We start from the raw sequence: 22,494 nt of genomic DNA on the forward strand, positions 1-22,494 counted from the left end.
ATTAAATTAATATCGTTCTAAAACTTCTCTTTGAAAGCGTCTCATAATTGTTCATTCAATCACGACATACCAAACATATGATTGTCACATTTTCCCTTCATTCTTTCTCCATAGCATAGACATTCAAACAATTCAATTTCTAAAAATTTCGATAGAGTGTCCTCTATACTTCCTACTGCCTTATTCCTTTCAGAGTATCAATTTCAATTCTCATCAATTACCTCATAGCAGCATAATCAACTGCTTATCCACAATCAAAACATTTAGGGGTAGAATCAGGACATCACATCGTATAATTTAGATCTACCGCCCGATCTAAGATGAGAAGGAAGGGTCAATGGTTCCTAAATACCCTGCAGCCTCTTTTTTATAAGTGTGGCGTGCTTCACACCCATAAATAAGAATCTACTAGACACGGCTCGTAGACACTCCCTAGGACGAACTGCTATGATACCACTTTTGTCACACCCAACTAGAGGGCCATGACGGACACCCGGAGCTAACATACCAAGCACCTCTAACCATACATCTCATTATCATTTCTGGGTGGACAATAAAGATAGCTCATGGATATCATAATATGTAAGGACATATATCACAACATAACTGCACATCTCTATATAACCCGCAACAACTATGCCCATCATCACCAGCCGACAAGGTTACTAAAATATTATACAATAATATGAACTGGTAGGGTTATGAAATATCTAACTGTACACACATGTCTACGAGCCTCTACATAGAATACAAGTGACCATAAAGACCAATACTAATAGACTGCAACTCCGAATTAAGTGGAGTGCTTCTAAGAATCCGCTGATAAAACACCTACGGATCTGATTCGTCTCTCTGCCTACTTGCGGGCATGAGCACAACGTCAAGAAACAAAATAACATCAGTATGAATAATGTACTGAGTATGTATGGCATGAATAACAACATAAAAAGAGATATAGAAAATAACATGAGATAAAGATAACCTGTACATCTGATTACCTTGTAAGGCGGATATCATGCTTGCTTAGCTTTCTTTTTAAAAAAAAATATTTTTCATACATATATAACATAATAGTGCTGCAGAACGTGCAGCCTGACCTATATATCATATCATCATAACATATGTTGCCGCGGAACGAATGGCCCGATCCATTAATCCATATATTCCCCGTCCGGGACGATATCATAGTATACCAGCTGATCAGGAGGTTGTGTGTATATAACAGCTCACCTTTCCCCATATCCCATGTATACATATATAATATAAGTAGCATGCATGAGAGCCCAAATAAAAATTATCACTTTATCGGAGTGACACAAGGTTGGTAACCTCCGATTTATGTTATGGAACAATCGTCATCGCTATTTCTCACCTTGAAAGAACAATTATTATAAGGTGAGATCAACAACAATGAATAAAATCAAGAAAATCATGACATAAGCTCAACAATCTCGTGATAGCATCAAAATCATAAGCCTTGAAATTTCTAGAAATGGGGTCATCATCGTCATCATTATCATCATAGGAAACATCTATCTTTAGCAATATAAGAACTTTGAGAATCACAAACTTCTAGCTTTTTGGGAATAGGGATATTATGGAAAACATTCATAAGAAAAGAATCAAGCCTTTAGAAAGAAAGGGATTAGCCTTAACATACCTTTTGGGTCTCCTTAACTACTCAATGCTTATCCTTCCGAGCTTGTAAATCTATATTCACGAGAATTCAGACTATTGTTAGGCTTATCATAACATTCTTATTTAAAGCCTTCAAATTAAACACCTTTCGAATCTGCCGAAATTCGGGCTGCATCTCCCCTATATCTTCTACTCCCTCCAATCTTTAAAACAACTCCCAAAGCACAATAAAACATCAACAATTCCAGAATCAAAAGATTACATTCAAACTATACTAAATTCAATCCCAAAACTTCTTTTCATAATCAATCAATAACAACAACTTCATACAACCCCTTATACACTCGTATACGACAATTTCTAAACATCATTATTATCCCTCGTAACAAGATTATGCTCAAAACATACGAATAATTATAACTCAAATTAATTCACAACTCAAAATATCATCAAAAACATATTTGAAATTTTTCTCCAATTTTTGTTATACCCCGTACATTTATACGTCGAACTATTCGCAAGCAAATCGACTCGAGTTAGAGACGGAATCACTTTCGGACACAAAATAGAAATCTTTAATTTTCAATTTTAATTAAAACATAAATTGTTTATAAATTTTATTTAGTGTAAAAACAAAAAAAATTGGTGATTGGGTATTAATTAATTTTGATTAGATTGTTAAGTGGGAATTAGTTATTAATTAAAAGTAATTAAGTTAATTAATTATATCATCTAGTGGACCCCACCCGATTTTTAAATTAAAAAATAATAATAATAAAAAAGAACAAAAAACAAAACAGCAAATGGTGAGTCACAAGGAGATGGCAACGTGTCAACTTAAAGGGAACCATATAAATGGTTGATTATTGAATCAACAAAACATTTCATTCTAAGAATTGAAAGTTGAAAAAAAAAAGAATAAAACTCCCATGGCTGCTCGGCCAGCCATGGTGATTGAAAAAACAAAAGTGTGTTTTGTTGCTATTTTGATCATGATTCAAGTAAATTGCAAGTTCAAGGGGGTGCTAGCAACGTTGGATATTGAATCGGGGAAGAAGAAATTGCGAAATTGGAGCAATTAAGGGCAGAAATTCCTCCGAGAAAATTAAGGTAAGATTTTATTGTTTTATGGTGTAATTGTTTTAATAGTATTGTAATGGAATTATTAGAATTGGATTGGACGAAATTGGAATTAAGAAAATGCATGAAATCGATGTTATGCGAAATTGTGGGTTGAAATGGATTAAGGAAAGTTGTTGGGTTGTTAGAATTGGTATGGGATGAATTGGGAGAATTTATTATATATATTGTTATTTTTGGTATTTCGTTAAGTCCCTAACTAATGGAAAACCCTAAACGAGAATGCATAAGCTGATATATAGGTTCTATAAGAAATGGGCTATAGATTAGTAAACTAGAAAATATAGTTACTAACGATAGCGTTACTCTTATATTAAATAGGCTAAAAGTGCGTCGAGACGAACGGGTTACAAATAGCCGCTAACAGGTATGTAAAGCTGTCCCTTCTTTCTTTTGGCATGTCTTAGACATAAGTGATGACTGATATGAACTTTGGGGTAATTCCATTCATAATCTTTGAGTGATATTCATTATTCTTATTCACTTCTTGATATTACAATTCCCAAGTGATTAAGCCTCCCTCTTCAGTTTTCTGTACGTTGAATAATAGTCGATAAATATTCGTTCCTATTCTTAGGAACTCTATGATAACTAGTGATTGGACTTCTATAAGGTGTTTCATACTATAGTGACATATGACTATGATCCTTAAGGATTTGTGATATACTCATGATGACGTTTAAGGGATGTTTGATATGTTTCCGAGTGACATTCAAAAGGTATTTGATACGACTATTGTCTTGATTTTCAAATGGTAATTCGTGTTGATTATTATATTGAGTCATGAAAATGTTTTAAAATTGCATATAGTTTCCCACTACTCTGCTCGTGCCTGCCTCAATATGTCTTTCACTGAGTCCCGGGCCAGGACACGTTTTCGTGCACAGTTTCACTGCATTGTTCACCGAGTCCCTCACTAGAGGGCCGGGACACGTTATATATATATATATATATATATATATATAATGATATGGTGATGTGATGATATGATGATATGATGATATGTTATGGCGGCCAGGAGGGCATATGATGACTTTATTCACCGAGTCCCTCACTAGAGGGCCGGGACACGTTATATATATGATATATGATATTGATATGCATGATTTTCATTTCATAAGGCAAGTGTATCGATGTTTTAAAAGTCATACTTGTATCTGGTAATCTCTATTTCAGTTATGATCGTTTTACTGTATTTCATGCTTTACATACTCAGTACATATTCCGTACTGACCCCCTTTCTTCGGGGGGCTGCGTTTCATGCCCGCAGGTACAGATAGTCGGTTTGGTGACCCTTCAGCATAGGACTTCTACTCAGCTGTTTTGGAGAGCTCCGTTGTTCCAGAGTATAGACTTTTGGTTCAGATCTTATAATGTATATGTATATGTTTATCCAGGGGTACGGCGGGGCCCTGTCCCGTCATATTTCGTTATCGATACTCTTAAAGGTCTGTAGACATATGTATGGGTTCTGTTCAGCTGTGTCTATACGATGTGCTGTGGTATGATGTTCGTCTCTAGTAGCAGCCTTGTCGGCTTGCATACGGTATTGATATGTGATGGAAGCCTTGTCGGCTTGCGTATTATTTCATGATATGATTAGTTGTGACTCCTCAGGAGACCGTTGATCTGGAAGTATATATATATATATATGACGATGTTACGAACTTGGAGTTCCTTTATAAGTTTTCGTATTGTCGTAGTTTCAGTTTGATGTTATATGTAACAGCTTGGTACACGGGTGCCCAGTTCGGGCACCAGTCACGGCCTACGGGGTTGGGTCGTGACAAAAGTGGTATCAGAGTAGTTCATCCTCGGAGTGTCTACAGACCCTGTCAAGTAGAGTCTTGTTTATCGGTGTGTTGTGCACCACATCTATAAACAGGAAGCTACAGGACATTTAGGATGTTACCTTTCTTTCATATCTAGGATCGTGCGATAGAGCCCAGTCATAGGAAATGAAATTTCTTATACTAACCTTTGATTTCAGCTGAAGAACGACATCAACAGAAGGAAGCGACTGACGATATTGGAAGCTACAAAGTACACGAGTACTTAACGGTGCGAAAGAGGCAGGTTGGATAAGGTAAGAATATCGAAGTATGATTGACATGTAAAGTTGAAGAATGAAAGAGAAGGTGGATAGGAAAGTATAACAGAATAGATCGTTATAGGATCAGGTACGTCTCGAGGTGAGATATGTGAGGTAAGTCCCGACACTTTTATACTTTTTCTGGAAATTGGGAACCCTGTGTGGCTATAACATGATATGATATATGCGTATATATGTTGGCCCGGTGAGGCATTGTTGGTATTTCCTGCGTGCAGGTTCAGGGATAGTAAGAAGTACAGAGGAAACTCTGCCCAAATTTTCCCAGGAACAGGAAAAAGAGGAGAATGGGATATAAGTTCGTAATATGTCTTGAAAGTTGATACCGACAAGGAAAATTTATTATGTTGGATTGAAGCTTTAAGAGATACCCCCACGTCATCCGTAAGGGGCACCATTCTTATTTGGAAAATTTTATTTTGAAAAAGCATATGTGAGCAACAAAGTTTGGAATTCATTTGAACGGACCAGAATACTTTCCAACCACATTTTACCTTAGAAAAAGGCTCACGTTGAAGGGCGAAAATGTCCAGCAATTAAGTTTCACTTTATTGGAAGAGTACAAAGCATACAACAAGTAGTTTGTAAACTAAATAGTTCGTTCATGACCCAAAAAAAAATTCTGAGAGTAAACTATGTGAGCTAAGCAATAGAAGTCTCGTGGTGCTTGTCGGATTCTAGTTCTTCGTGTGTGGTTTCGGATGATGTTTCATGGTGACATAATCATGGTGTGGGAATGTTCTGGTGTTCGTGAGGTAACATTTCATCATGTCCTTGAGTTTATTAGTTTTTAATCAACTAATTGACGATAGCATTTGTGGAAGAAAAACTCAAACTTGTGAGCTGTTATGGATCACATGTTCCACGTGTTGTTGATGAAATTCTAGGACAATTCGGAAAGGCTTGTGATATTAAGGGGTGATTTAGAAAAAGGTGGCAAAATTCAAGAAGACATTTTATTGATGTATCAAGTGAATTGAGAAGTAGGAGATTCTGTTATAGCAAGGCAAGTATATAGACATTGTTCGGTGATCATATACAGTCGTTGCACCAAGGCAGATATGATAGAGCTATATATCACTGAATTTAATGTTATTATGGGTATGGATTAGTTAGCTTCTTGTTATACTAACGTTGATTGTAGAGGCAAGATAGTCCGATTTCTGTTTCCAAGAGAGCCAATTATAGAGTGGATGAGAAATACAGCATCGCCGAGGGGTAAGTTTATTTCATACCTCAAGGCAAAGAAGATGGTCAGAGAAGGTTATATTGAGGTATCGACTAAGCTGATAAGTAGGGATAAGTCACGATGAGTTTATAATTAAAAGGAGTAGTAGTATGATTGAGATAAAGTACGGAGGAGGAAGAGTTATGACAAGTTATGAAGGTATTGATAAGACAGCTTGTGAGATATTAAAGGATAAGATTGATCAGAAGGGTTGAAGGGTTAAATTATGCCTAGCCTACAGAGTGTAATTAAAATATAGTAAGCATCGTGAATAAGATTAAGAAGTGATACGTTATAGGATGGATTACGAACAAGATGTGATGTGAATACCATAAGGATTACTATAGAAATGAGTAAAGCCTAGCAAGGAAGTAACTAAAGAATATGATGTAATTAGTGCGAAACGGAAAGGCAAATGTAGAACGAATATGAAAGACTTACAAAGTCCTATAGGGGAAAGTTCAGGATAGAGATCAAATGGTAACGAAAGTGAAAGCGAGCACAGGAAGAGAAGGAGTTAATAGAAGGAGGAAGATAAGAAGAAAACGAATGGGATTGCAGTGTAGTGATGCGTTATGACGTGTATAGCTTGGAAAACGAGTAATACGAGTGACAGAATTGTGAAAGACCGAACTAAGGGAAGATGAGCAACGAGACAGAATGAATGCCAGAAATGACTGGTATGATAAGAACAAATAGGGATGAATAGAATATGTTTTGAAAATGAGAAAGGGGTTATGTAGAATTAGTGGTTACCGAAGGATACAGGAGTAGCATAAAATTCCTCGGGCATAAAATAAAAGATGGACATAGACTGGAGAAATGAAAGGAATACTAAAGGAAGCACCCAAGACAGATGTAATTAATTGAGTGTGAGTATAGAATAAAAGGGAAATATATAGCTACGAACTTAAGGTGTAGTATGACGAGAGGGTGATAAGACAAGACCACTATTAAAATGAATTTGACATGATTTTGAGTAAGTTAAAAGTTAGCATTGGGTATACAACAAGGGTAAAAGTGCAGGAGGCATAAAAGAGTATTGCGTATATGTGACTTCACCTCGGAAGAGAGTGAAATCCTTAAAGGAACAAGGATTGTAGATTTGCGAAACAACTAATGTGTTGTGAGTTTATTAAAGGAAACAGATGACATCCGTTGGGATAAAGATAGTGTTATAAGAAAGGTTGGGACACTTATCATTAGAATATAAGTGCTACCGAATGGAGAATTTGAAATGACTATAAGCACTAGCTAATCACTGATCGGAATAAATGGAATGTGTCTTTGGAAAAATTGCTACATTAATTGCATTACTCGAGTACCAACCATCAGATAAGATTTTGTACTATATATCGAGAGTTCTCATCGCCTCGTGATTGTGTTAGGGTTTCACACCTGGGTAATCTAGGTTATAGACGATATAAAGGAAGACATGGATATGGTGCAGTGTACTAAATGTATTGGAAAATGAATCATAGGAATTTGAGACAGTATACCAAATGTATTGGAAAAGAATCATAGGAAGTTGGAAATGGAGGCATAGAGCGGAATATATATAGATAATAATGTAGGTACACCCTAAAGGGGGGAAGCGGATGAGAAAAATGCAAGTGTAAGATGAAATTAACTGATACTGCAATACGTTTAATGTGCATACTTAGACTTCAAGTGATATCCCTTGCTCAGACAAATTAGTAAAATTTGAAAGCCAGCAATAAGCCGATAGAAGCCAAGATGGTATTTGAGACAGTGCTGAGAATTATTGGTAAAGACTTTGGATAACACATCATCAGAAGGTGGAGGCTTACAAAGATGAGGAATACGACAAGAGAATGGTGACGAGTAACTTAAAAGGATGTTATAAAGAATAGCCAGGTTGCACTGGATTAGAGGTTAAGATGTTGAGAATGGAGTTATTGGTTAATGATATTGTGACACATAAGTACGAAAGGAGAAAGGATAGGAAATCTCTCCTATAGTGGGATATGAGAAAACTAAATGGTGAATAGATGAAGGGGAAAGAGTATGGCGAAATAGACAGCAAGTGAGTGATAGTACAATAAGATATGTAGAGCAGAATAAGCTAGGAGAAGGAAAGACTATGACTAAGATTGGATGCATTTTGTACAAATTGTACAGGAATAGTTATGCAACATACGAATACTTGTATACTAAGAATGAGACCAAGTGAATACTTGATAAGAAGAGTAACAATTCAGTAACAACAATGCGGTTGCAATATTTTGGATACATCAAAGAGAGGTATAAGATGGTTTGAGACAAGATTACAGAAATATATTTAGTACTGAGGACAAAAGTCATAGTTAAGCCTTGATATCAGTTGAAAGATATAGAGAAGGATATAGGGTCTGCATAAAGACAAGTGAGGTAATGCTAAGGCATTTAACTAGGCTGATTTGAGCACCTACACATACTTGTGTAAAGATTGCAATAGGATGCGTGAAAGGAGAGTTAAGAGAAAATTTGAGCAAAGAGGCAATAAAAAAAATTGAGTCAAAAAAATAAAGACACGACACAAGATAATATGCCTAAAGTATTACCAGTTACGTTAAGAGGAAAACAAGCGGGTTATTGGTTACTGGAGGACAGTAAAGTTGTGATATGAGGGAACCCTAGCGCTAATTGATAGTCAACCCTATAGATCAAGATCAAGAAGTGAAAACAAGTGATAGTTAAAGACCTTTAAAAGAAAGTCAGAAAGTGACGCATGATGCTGAGGGTTCCGGAGTACGGACTGTCACAGCGGAGTAAAGCTGGGATATTAGAGTACAAAATTTTACCCTTTGGGAAATTTCATTTTACTCGTAGAACCTGCGAAGGGTCCACAGGTTATCAGAGTCATACGGCACTCTAGGGATATTAAGGTCTAATAAACCGACGAGGGACGTCTACGCATTATAAAAAGCTCATTTAAAGATCGAGAGGTAAGATAAAAGAAACGATACCTTAAGGGGATAACTGTAGGAGAAGCACAAGAAGGAAGTAAGATTTCAACGGAAGAGCCCGTAATACAACTGACAACGGACTGCGAAGTAAGCGGAGAGTAAAGGCAATGACGTGGAATTATCACCTCGGAAAGCAACACAAGGAGGAGATATTACAGGAATGACTTTGTAGAGATTTGGAATGCGTTATAATGAATTATAACGAATTGACAAAGAGAAGAGGTATGTGAAGAGAACACTTGAGAAGATACTGGGAGTTCAGGACCAGTTAAACATTCGAGGATGAATGTTCTAAAGGGGGGAAGGATGTTATACCCCGTACATTTATACGTCGAACTATTCGCAAGCAAATCGACTCGAGTTAAAGACGGAATCACTTTCGGACACAAAATAGAAATCTTTAATTTTCAATTTTAATTAAAACATAAATTGTTTATAAATTTTATTTAGTGTAAAACAAAAATATTGGAGATTGGGGATTAATTAATTGTGATTAGATTATTAAGTGGGAATTATTTATTAATTAAAATTAATTAAGTTAATTAATTATATCATCTAGTGGGCCCCACCCGATTTTTAAATTAAAAAATAATAATTATAAAAAAAACAAAAACCAAAAAAAAAACATAAAATGGTGAGTCACAAGGAGATGGCAACGTGTCAACTTAAAGGGAACCATATAAATGGTTGATTATTGAATCAACAAAACATTTCATTCTAAGAATTGAAAGTTGAAAAAAAGAAAGAAAGAATAAAACTCCCATGGCTGCTCGGCCAGCCATGGTGATTGAAAATAAAATGTGTGTTTTGTTGCTATTTTGATCATGATTCAAGTAAATTGCAAGTTCAAGGGGGTGATAGCAACGTTGGATATTGAATCGGGGAAGAAGAAATTGCGAAATTGGAGCAATTAAGGGCAGAAATTCCTCCGAGAAAATTAAGGTAAGATTTTCTTGTTTTATGGTGTAATTGTGTTAATAGTATTGTAATGGAATTATTAGAATTGGATTGGACGAAATTGGAATTAAGAAAAATGCATGAAATCGATGTTATGCAAAATTGTGGGTTGAAATGGATTAAGGAAAGTTGTTAGGTTGTTAGAATTGGTATGGGATGAATTGGGAGAATTTATTATATATATTATTGTTTTTTGTATTTCTGTGTTGACAGGAGGACAATTAGAAATTCAGGTTAGGCGAATATATAGGGGAAATGCTGCCCGATTTTCGTTAAGTCCCTAACTAATGGAAAACCCTAGACGAGAATACATAAGCTGAAATATAGGTTCTATAAGAAATGGGCTATAGATTTGTAAACTATAAAATATAGTTACTAACGATAGCGTTACTCTTATATTAAATAGGCTAAAAGAGCGTCGAGACGAACGGGTTACGAATAGCCGCTAACAGGTATGTAAAGTTGTCCCTTATTTCTTTTGGCATGTCTTAGACTTAAGTGATGACTGATATGAACTTTGGGGTAATTCCATTCATAAGCTTTGAGTGATATTCATTATTCTTATTCACTTCTTGATATTACAATTCCCAAGTGATTGAGCCTCCCTCTTCAGTTTTCTGTACGTTGGATAATAGTCGATAAATATTCGTTCCTATTCTTAGGAACTCTATGATAACTGGTGACTGGACTTCTATAAGGTGTTTCATACTATAGTGACATATGACTATGATCCTTAAGGCCTTGTGATATACTTATGATGACGTTCAAGGGATGTTTGATATGTTTCCGAGTGACATTCAAAAGGTATTTGATACGACTATTGTCTTGATTTTCAAATGGTAATTCGTGTTGATTATTATATTGAGTGTTGAAAATGTTTTAAAATTGCATATAGTTTCCCCCTACTCTGCTCGTGCCTGCCTCAATATGTCTTTCACTGAGTCCCGGGCCAGGACACGTTTTCGTGCACAGTTTCACTGCATTGTTCACCGAGTCCCTCGCTAGAGGGTCGGCACAAGTTATATATATATATATATATATATATGATATGGTGATGTGATGATATGATGATATGTTATGGCGGCCAGGAGGGCATATGATGACTTTATTCACCGAGTCCCTCACTAGAGGGCCGGGACACGTTATATATATTATATTTGATATTGATATGCATGATTTTCATTTCATAAGGCAAGTGTATCGATGTTTTAAAAGTCAAACTTGTATCTGGTAATCTCTATTTCAGTTATGATCGTTTTACTGTATTTCATGCTTTACATACTCAGTACATATTCCGTACTGACCCCCTTTCTTCGGGGGGCTGCGTTTCATGCCCGCTGGTACAGATAGTCGGTTTGGTGACCCTTCAGCATAGGACTTCTAGTCAGCTGTTTTGGAGAGCTCCGTTGTTCCAGAGTCTAGACTTTTGGTTCATATCTTATAATGTATATGTATATGTTTATCCAGGGGTACGGCGGGGCCCTGTCCTGTCATATTTTGTTATCGATACTCTTAAAGTTCTGTAGACATATGTGTGGGTTGTGTATGGGTTCTGTTCAGCTGTGTCAATACGATGTGCTGTGGTATGATGTTCGTCTCTAGTAGCAGCCTTGTCAGCTTGCATACGGTATTGATATGTGAAGGAAGCCTTGTCGGCTTGCGTATTATTTCATGATATGATTAGTTGTGACTCCTCAGGAGACCTTTGATCTGGAAGTATATATATATATATATATATATATATATATATATATATATATATATATATATATATATATATGACGATGTCACGAACTTGGAGTTCCTTTATAAGTTTTCGTATTGTCGTAGTTTCAGTTTGATGTTATATGTAACAGGTTGGTACACGGGTGCCCAGTTCGGGCACCAGTCACGGCCTACAGGGTTGGGTCGTGACAATTATCTTCTTCTCAAATCTTAACATAATTACCAAACAAACTCATAAAAATGAAACTAAGATGAAATTTGTTACACCCTGGAAAATTTAGTGTTACTAAGGCCACAGACGGCTTAATATGAGCTCAAGGAGGAGCAAATATTACAAGTATAAAGGATAAAATTCTACTGTATTAGCATGAGTATGATATTTGGATATTGATATAAAATGATTGTTGATGTTGTTAATAAGTTGCTATTCTTGAATTTAGGAGAATAAAGTGTATAAAGATATCGTATACAAAGTGTATACTGGGCTGTTTTGGTTTGTATATTTGAGAGTTGATGCTTTGAGTTTAAAGAGGCTTATATGCGATGGTTGTTGTTGTTGTTGTTGGTTTCTGATTGTGTTGTTAAGTTGAATTGGAATTAGAGGGAAGCGAAGATTAAAGGGAAAATGCTGCCCGAATTTACGGGAGTTAATTACGAGCTTAGAGAAGTATATGAACCTTTTTCAAGTTGTCTACGGTTTTCTTTACCTTGATTGTAGATTGGCCAGTGTTTGGAAACATAAGTTAAGCTAATCACGTAAGTGACAAGGTATGTAAGGAAAACCTTTCTTCCTTTGGCATGATTCTTGTTGTTATTCGTTCTATATATACTCCACATGATACCATTCTTAGACAAGTAAGGTCTAAATGTTTCTTGCGATGGCTTATTGATATTGTACTTCTATTCTGTTCCAAAGAGAACACCCATAAGGTGCCAAGTTGAGTTGTGTATATGGCTTTACTAACGATTTCGAGGAAATGAGTTTTATATTAAAGGAAACATAAAGTTTGAATTTTAAAACCACTCTGAAGGGGGTGCGATATTTTACTACTTCATTTCATTTATGATTTATGTTTACATTCCATAGTATCATCCCTTTGTATTAACATGATCATTATTCTTTGGGTAGGGAAATAAGATGAAACTGAGTAGAATATAACTAGTAAGAATTTCATAACAATTCTACCCTAAAACCTGGAAGTATGTCCTCCTAAGTCCAGTGAGATACAAATTTGATAATTTCTTATGAAAGACTAAGGCTAATAACTGGATTGTGATGAATTGATTAGTGACTTATGATATGAATTGAAATGTATATTTGTGGATTGAGTTTGTGTTGATATGATGGCGATATTAAGCCGGAAGCGGCTGCCCGAAGGGGCCATCATTATTAAGCCAGAAGCGGCTACCCGAACGGGCTATCATTATCAAGCTGAAAGCGGCTGCCTGAAGGGCCCATCATTAATATGCCGAAAGCGGCCGTCCGCAAGGACTATTGTGATACTAGCCGGAAGCGGCTGTCCGAAGGGACCATTCTGTTATTATGTCGGAAGCGGCATGTGTGTCGGATTGCATGATTTACTTAAGGATTATTTTGAGACTTCGTATGCGCATTTATGTTTCCACCTTACATACTCAGTACATTGTCCATACTGACGTCCTTTTTCCGGGGGACGCTGCATTCATGCCCGCAACCCCAGATTGTTTGTCAGGCTAAGTGTATTGCTATGATGCTTGGACATCAGCTGGGATTGGAAAGTTCCACCTCATTTTGGAGTTGTGCTGAGTCATGTATAGATATGTATGATTATGGGTATGTCAGGGCTCTGTCCTGACTCATAATGTATAGTTTACTTCTTGGAGACTTCTGCACACAGTGTCCTGTGGTATGTTTGTCGAGATGTCGACAAAGTGATGTCAGTTGAGTCATTTGCATATTTTAAAAGAGTATGTATTTTAGATGTATTCAATTGGTTTAAAGTACTTATTTGATTGAAAGTTTTCATAATCGTTATAAAGATAATGATTTATATTTGTAAAAGTTTTATATTCTTAAAAGTTTTTGAAATGATAGGATTTGATAGAGCGAATGTCTAAGGGTTCGCTCGACTCTGATGAGAGTCGGGTGCTCGTCATGCCCTAACACTGTTAAGTTGTGACAAGTGGTATCAGAGCAGTTCGTTCTAGGGGTTATCTGCAAAGTCGTGTCAAGTAGAGTCTTGTTCATGGGTATGTTGTCGACCGCACATATGAACAGGAGGCTACAGCGTATCTAGAATGGTTTCCCTTCATTCAGATCGTAGATTGTGCTATAGAGCTGTGTGATAGGCCTTGAATCCTTGCCGCTAACTTTAAGATTTGAATTTTGATTAAATGATTGTAAAGTGCAGCAATGATTGAGAAATGGGAATTGTTCGTAAGAAAGGTACGTTCTCTGATGATTAATGATTGCTATTTGAGGTATGTGCTGCAGGTTAAGGATTACAGTAAGAAAGGTATGCTTCTTATCAAATTGAGAATTCCATTATGAAGAGCATTTATACAGGTAGGTATAGGGTGTTGTAATATGATTGTGGCCCTGTGAGGCATGTTGATATATTTTGATTGTTGCGCTGTGAAGCTTGTTGGTTAGCTATGTACAGGTGGGTAGTAAAAATTACAGCGGAGGTTTTGCCAAAATTTTGTTAAAATTGATTATGATCAGTATACATATGTGTGTTATAATCAGTAAGATACATAGGTGTAAAACTGAAGAATGAAAGGTTAATAATAGTTGTAAATTGGCTGGAAGGAGGGTTATGAGATGGGTTCATAATGAGTTGGAGAGTTAGGTTGAAATTACTCGAGGATATAGAAGTGAGTCGAGGGTTAAGATAAATTCTCTCGGGGATTATAAGTAAGGTTGATGAACTAAGATTAATGTGATTCAAAAAATGCAATAAGATTATGAGAAGAGACTTAATAGGGGAAGCAATGATAAGCAAGGAGTTATGTCCCGCATTTTGCACATTCGGATAATTTAAGGTAATTGCGACAAGTTAAGCACAAGGCTATATTTTGACCTTGTTTAATGCACAAGTTGTTTTTGAAATTTTTTGATATGGTAATATTGAAGAAAGCTAAGGGAAAATTCGGAATTTGGAAAATGGTTTTTCATGAATTGCAAGACCAAAAAAAAAAAAGGAAAAAGTGGGCTTGGAAATTAAAGGGACCATTTGGGCCGTCCAAAATAATTGGGCCAAGGCCCATGTGGAAGCTAAATAAATAAGACCCAAAAGATGACTAAGTCATCATATTATCACTTCCACTTAGAAGATTAAAGAAATTTGGAGAAGGCAAGAATTAAAAGGCCATTCGGCCAAGGGCAACCAAACAAGAACCTTGGAAAAACATTTTGTTCAAAAATTATTTTCTACCAATTGGAAGGTCCCTAGCAAGGTGAAGTGATCATTGGAGCAAGTAGAACATTTATTCTTGCAAGTTCATAATCCAAGCCAAGTAAGAAGACAAGTGGAAAAAAGGTAAGATTTAATCTTCTTTTATATATTATGGATAGTTGTGTATGTTGTAGTGTGTGGAAATGGATGAAATTCATGAAAATATGGAAGTTGTGTTGAGCCCGTGTATGTGTTGGGGTTGGCCGTGTACATGCTATGTTGTAGGAATGATGAACTAAATTTTATTTAGTATTTGATTGTTGTAGTTGTGAATTCCATGATGTGAAATAAGGATTTGATGGTTTGAAGTGAAGTTGTAATCGTTTGTGGATTATGGAAGAAGCTAATGTGATGTTAGTATGGTTTCTGATGATTATAAGAATGAATGATATTGCTAAAGTATAGATGGTTGATGTAGTTTATGAATTTGGAAGAAAGAATGAAATGTGTCGTTATTATTCTTATTGAATTTTGAAGGTTTCGGGTGAAGTAATATGTTGGTTGGGTTGTTGGATATGTTTCCGAGTTTGTCTATGATTCTTATTCACTTTTGATAGTACGCTCGATATAGTTGAGCTTATTATATGATTGAATAACGAGACGAGCATAAAGAATTCTGTTTCTAAATGAGTTTTGTAAGTTTTGATGTCCCTAACTTTCGTAAAAGATCTTGTATTTGCTTTGAAACGTTCGTAAAAGTTCTGTGGTAAAAATGTCTGTAACTTTCTCATACTAACTCGGATTGACCCGAAACATGTTTATGATCCTTCAAATGTCGGTAAGTGTACGTATCTATCGAATCTTGATTTATCTGCATATGGTTTCGCACTACTCTGTTCATGCAAGTCTCAGTATGTCCTTCACTGCGTCCCGGGCCAGGGTATGTTCTCGTGCGCACTTCTCTGCATTGTTCACCGCGTCCCTCTCACTTGCGGGCAAGGGCATGTTATATATGATATGATGACATTATGATATGATGACGGAGTGGTGGCCAAGATGGCATAGGATGACTTTATTCACCGCGTCCCGCAATAGAGGGCCGGGGCACGTTACATGCATACATGATACTTGACATGGACATATATGATTCTACGTACCGCGTCCTTCAATAGAGGGTCGGGGCACGTTACATGCATATGTGATACATGATATTGGCATACCTTACTTCATTCACCGCGTCCCTCAATAGAGGGCCGGGGCACGTTATATGCAAATATGATATATAATGATGACATACATGATTCCATTCACCGCGTCCCTCAATGGTGGGCCGGGGCACGTTATATGCATATATGATACGTGGTGATGACATGCATGAATTTACTCACCACGTCCCTCACGAGAGGGCTGGGGCACGTTCTATGATATATGATATACGCTGATGGTATACATGACTTCCATTTATGATTTATGATGACATACATTATTTTCATTTGAAAAGGCAAGTGCTTTGATGTTTTAAAAAGGTCATACGTGATTCTGGTAAATCGTTTTTTCAGCTATAATCCTCTTTTCTGTATTCTATGTCTTACATTCTCAGTACATATTCCGTACTGACCCCCTTTCTTCGGGAGCTGCATTTCATGCCACGCAGGTACACCTAGATGAGTAAAAGACATTGCTAGAAGATGCTACAACTGGATTGGCAACTCCAATTGCTCCTGGAGTGTTGTCGATTCAGAGTATATGTGCTGTGACGTTTTGTTAGAAGTTAGAGACTTTGCAGACAGAGTCGTGGGTATAGAATGTCAGTTCTGTGAGCGGCTCCATCAGCCGATGTGTCATTTATGTTATGATATAAATTTCATATGATCACAAATTTTGTTTGATTTGAGAATGATAGAAGAAAGATTTTGAAAGCTTACTTTGTATTTTACTTTTATTTGATTTCATAGTCCGAAGAGATTATGTATGTAATAAGAGTCTGTGGGTTCGCTCGACTCCGGATATGGGGTCGGGTGCCATCACAGCCTAGGGAAATTAAGGTGTGACAAAGTGGTATCAGAGCAGGTTTGTCCTAGGGGTTGTCAGCAAAGTCGTGTCCAGTAGAGTCCTGTTTATGTTGTGAAGCGTGCCACATTTATAAACAGGAGGCTACGGGCATCTAGGGATTGTTGACCTTCTTTCTGTCATAGATCGTGCGATAGAGCCAAGTCAAAGGGAAATAAAATTCCATATATAAGCCTTACATACGACGGAAGGAGGCAAGTGACGATATGGAAAGGTCATAAAGATAAGTCTGGATATATTTGTTCTGTTACCTGCAACTGAAGCTCTGGATGGTTGGAATGTGATATATAGTTGTATGCTCTGTAAGGCATTGTTGATATTTGTTGCGTGCAGATTTTGAATGGTAAGACTGGTAAAGGAGACCTGGTCAGAATCTTTTCTAAATCTAGTGTGGAAAGGGAATATCGTAAGTAGACAATAAGCGGGATGTGATATTTTAGAGAAGCTACGGATTTGGGTATGGCGTGAAAAATGATTGTGAGAAAGATGATTAGCAGCCCAGAGGATTAAAATGGATAATATCCGAGGTTTAGTAAGAGTGAGGTCTGTTGGAAGATGCAGAAAGTCGACAACCGGTCTTATTGTAGATTATTATGTAAGGATGGTGAGTAAAAGTCCGAACTGGCTAATAATCGAGTATGCATAAGTAATGGCGACGAAGGAATATTTGCTACCATCGGGAATCTAGAAATCTAGGACGAAAGGTAGTTATATACGAAAGCGAAAAGTGAATATTGAGGAGCGGAAAGGGTAAAATAGTAATTGTAAAGAAAGGAACGTGTTACGAGAATGTCTCGGAATCTGTAAGACCTCGACTAGCCCCAAATCATGTGATAAAGTTCATGTGAGGAAGCGGACGCGATTTTATCAGCATTAAGGCACCGGATCCCACCAAAGTTTCGAGGTTAAGCGTGCTAAGATGGGAGCAATTATAGGATGGGTGACCCCCTGGGAAGTGAACAAAAAGTTCTATAAATTGAAACATAAGTGGAAAATGAGAAGCTAGAGTAGCCGAAGGGAAACTAAAGTATACGGGGTGGTTGGAGACCATAAGAGGTCACGTAGGACGAGGCAGGCTAGACCGGTGGAAAGACAGAAGGTGCAACATAGTTCTGAAAATTGGATAGGCTTGAATGGCGTTTGGAGTTATTTTGCGGGATAGTTGATAGTAATTATATATATATATATATATATAGGAATGCGTAGGATATCCCACATGTACTTGTATCGGTAGACATGTGAGTCCCAGCAACCGGCGTTACGGTAAAGAAGGCATTAACCAAGTAAGGGTACCGAAGTTCGAGTGACAGCAAAAATAAATGGTGCAAGTGTTATAAAATAAGCTGATGTTATTTTCGCTACAGGTTAAGAATAGAAAAGTCTGAACACAACGATATCTGGAAAAGAAGGAAAGACTGTAGATGGAAGATAAAGGGATCAAAGTGTCGGAAGAAGGTGAGAGGTAAGAAACCTTAATGAGTGAAGCCCCGAGAGAAATTACCGGCAAGGTACGAAACTATTTGGGTAAGAACTCAAGGAAGGCATGCGAAAAGGATAAAGAGTGGTAATATAGAACAAAAGAGGAATGTGTGAGGCTCGAGAACCGATTCCAATAAGTGGGGCTAAAGGAATAGTGACTATGACGAGGGATGTGAAGCAAGAAAAGAATGATTAGGTCTTGCGACGATGCTAGGAGATTTAGGTCCTTCAAAGGTATATAAAGGAATAAATGTGCAGCCATATTAATGTGGATGCCTCAGATAGGGAAGTGCCTTTCTGAAAAGATGACTTAGAGTGAAACGGAATTGCGCGTATAAAGTAATATTTCATGAACTTTAGAGTCGATGCCACAAATGGAAAAAGGAGAAAAGTGTTCGAGGAGAAAGGAACCTAGGGAAGGTTAAGAATGAAAGTAGAAAAGGTATACTAACGGATTAGTCGAAGGAACATGAGAACATTTGAGAATGTTGACAAGAATGATGATATAGGCGCAAAATGAAAGAAAAACTTATGGTGAGAAGTTTCGATATGCTATGCACAGAGTTGGAAAGAGATTTCACAAAAGGACTATTGGCATATGAGGAGCCCCTAAAAAGTGGGGTGGGGGGGGGGGGGGGGAGAGCATGTTATGTTAGACTTAAAAGGGAATCGCAACAATGTCAGACTTCAGAGGAGGAAAATCTATTAGCTCGGGGCCGGAGTTCAAAATATATCGACATACCAAGAGGATACATGAAATAAGTAGAAACAAATTGACGATGAGTATACCGTGAGGTCGACATGAAGGGAAAGGATGGAAGACGTCTTAAGAGAATGCTTCATGCCAACTTGAATTATGATATGTCTATGCCATGATTTGAATCCCTCATATCGTGCAAATTTGTGCCGTACCTAAGTACGCAGCAACAAGTTTTGAAGAATAATAAAAAGAGCAAGAAAATGGCTACAAGCTAAGTTCACAAAGGATATTGGAGAAAAACTATAAGATTCAAAGGATATTTCGGACAACAACGACTATTGTGATAAAAGTATCAACAATTGGTAATCTGGGAAATTTTTGAAAGAGAGAAAGAACGCAGCGTCTATGAATGAAATAAAAGAGTTCATCGGATACTAGAAAAATAGTTCGTGGACCATTAATTATACGAAGTGTGAGGATATATGCTATGAAATTATATGAATCATCGATGTGAAGTGATGCTTGATCATATTTGTAAAGAATCCACACCGGAGAGTCAACAAAGAAGTAACGATGGATGGAACGAGCGCCAATACAAAGAAATCGAAGACAAGTATGCTTGTGTCAATAGATGACCTGGGAAGGACAAGGATGATAAGTTGACACAATGGATTAGAAAAACCCATGATACGGAATGAGGATTCACGTAAAGTCCAAGGAGTTCGATTATAAAGAAAATAGGGTGAAAGATAAGGAACGAGCATGAAGAAAAGGACAACTATAGAAAGGACCCTCCCGAAGTGTTACGAGACTCCATAAGGCCAGTTGGACATTCGAGGACGAATGTTCTAAACGGGGGGAGGATGTTATATCCCGCATTTTGCACATTCGGATATTTTAAGATAATTGCGACAAGTTAAGGACAAGGCTATATTTTGACCTTGTTTAATGCATAAGTTGTTTGTGAAATTTTTTGATATGGTAATATTGAAGAAAGCTAAGGGAAAATTCGGAATTTGGAAAATAGTCTTTCATGAATTGCAAGACCAAAAAAAAAAGGAAAAAGTGGGCTTGGAAATTAAAGGGTCCATCTGGGACGTCCAAAATAATTGGGCCAAGGCCCATGTGGAAGCTAAATAAATAAGACCCAAAAGATGACTAAGTCATCATATTATCACTTCCACTTAGAAGATTCAAGAAATTTGGAGAAGGCAAGAATTAAAAGGCCATTCGGCCAAAGGCAACCAAACAAGAACCTTGGAAAAACAATTTGTTCAAAAATTATTTTCTACCAATTGGAAGGTCCCTAGCAAGGTGAAGTGATCATTGGAGCAAGTAGAACGTTTATTCTTGCAAGTTCATAATCCAAGCCAAGTAAGTAGACAAGTGGAAAAAAGGTAAGATTTAATCTTCTTTTATATATTATGGATGGTTGTGTATGTTGTAGTGTGTGGAAATGGATGAAATTCAGAAAAATATGGAAGTTGTGTTGTGGCCGTGTATGTGTTGGGGTTGGCCGTGTACATGCTATGTTGTAGGAATGATGAACTAAATTTTATTTAGTATTTAATTGTTGTAGTTGTGAATTCCATGATGTGAAATAAGGATTTAATGGTTTGAAGTGAAGTTGTAATCGTTTGTGGATTTTGGAAAAAGCTAATGTGATATTAGTATGGTTTCTTATGATTATAAGAATGAATGATATTGCTAAAGTATAGATGGTTGATGTAGTTTATGAATTTGGAAGAAAGAATGAAATGTGTCGTTATTATTCTTATTGAATTTTGAAGGTTTCGGGTGAAGTAATATGTTGGTTGGGTTGTTGGATATGTTTCCGAGTTTGTCTATGATTGATATTACGCTCGATAAATAATTATGCTTCTAAATGAGTTTTGTAAGTTTTGATGTCCCTAACTTTCGTAAATGATCTTGGATTTGCTTTGAAACGTTCGTAAAAGTTCTGTGGTAAAAATGTCCGTAACTTTCTCAAACTAACTCGGATTGACTCGAAACATGTTTATGATCCTTCAAATGTCGGTAAGTGTACGTATCTATCGAGTCTTGATTTATCTGCATAGGGTTTCGCATTACCCTGTTCGTGCAAGTCTCAGTATGTCCTTCACTGCGTCCCAGGCCAGGGTATGTTCTCTTGCGCACTTCTCTGCATTGTTCACCCCGTCCCTCTCACTTGCAGGCCGGGGCATGTTATATATGATATGATGACGGGGTGGTGGCCAGGATGGCATAGGATGACTTTATTCACCGCGTCCCGCAATAGAGAGCCGGGGCACGTTACATGCATACATGATACATGACATGAACATATATGATTCTACTTACTGCGTCCCTCAATAGAGGGCCGGGGCACGTTACATGCATATGTGATACATGATATTGGCATACATGACTTCATTCACCGCGTCCCTCAATGGAGGGCCGGGGCACGTTATATGCAAATATGATATATAATGATGACATACGTGATTCCATTCACCGCGTCCCTCAATGGAGGGCCGGGGCACGTTATATGTATATATGATACGTGGTGATGACATGCATGAATTTACTCACCGCGTCCCTCACGAGAGGGCCGGGGCACGTTCTATGATATATGATATACGCTGATGGTATACATGACTTCCATTTACGATTTATGATGACATACATGATTTTCATTTGAAAAGGCAAGTGCTTTGATGTTTTAAAAAGGTCATACGTGATTCTGGTAAATCTCTGTTTCAGTTATAATCCTCTTTTCTGTATTCTATGCCTTACATGCTCAGTACATATTCTGTACTGACCCCCTTTCTTCGGGGGCTGCGTTTCATGCCACGCAGGTACACCTAGATGAGTAAAGGACATTGCTAGAAGATGCTTCAGCTGGATTGGCAACTCCAATTGCTCCTGGAGTGTTGCCGAGTCAGAGTATATGTGCTGTGATGTTTTGTTCGAAGTTAGAGACTTTGCAGACAGAGTCGTGGGTATAGAATGTCAGTTCTGTGAGCGGCTCCATCAGTCGATGTGTCATTTATGTTATGATATAAATTCCATATGATCACAGATTTTTTTTTATTTGAGAACGATAGAAGAAAGATTTTGAA

Source organism: Lycium barbarum, chromosome 5 (genome assembly GCF_019175385.1).
Source record: "Lycium barbarum isolate Lr01 chromosome 5, ASM1917538v2, whole genome shotgun sequence".
NCBI lineage: Eukaryota > Viridiplantae > Streptophyta > Magnoliopsida > Solanales > Solanaceae > Lycium > Lycium barbarum.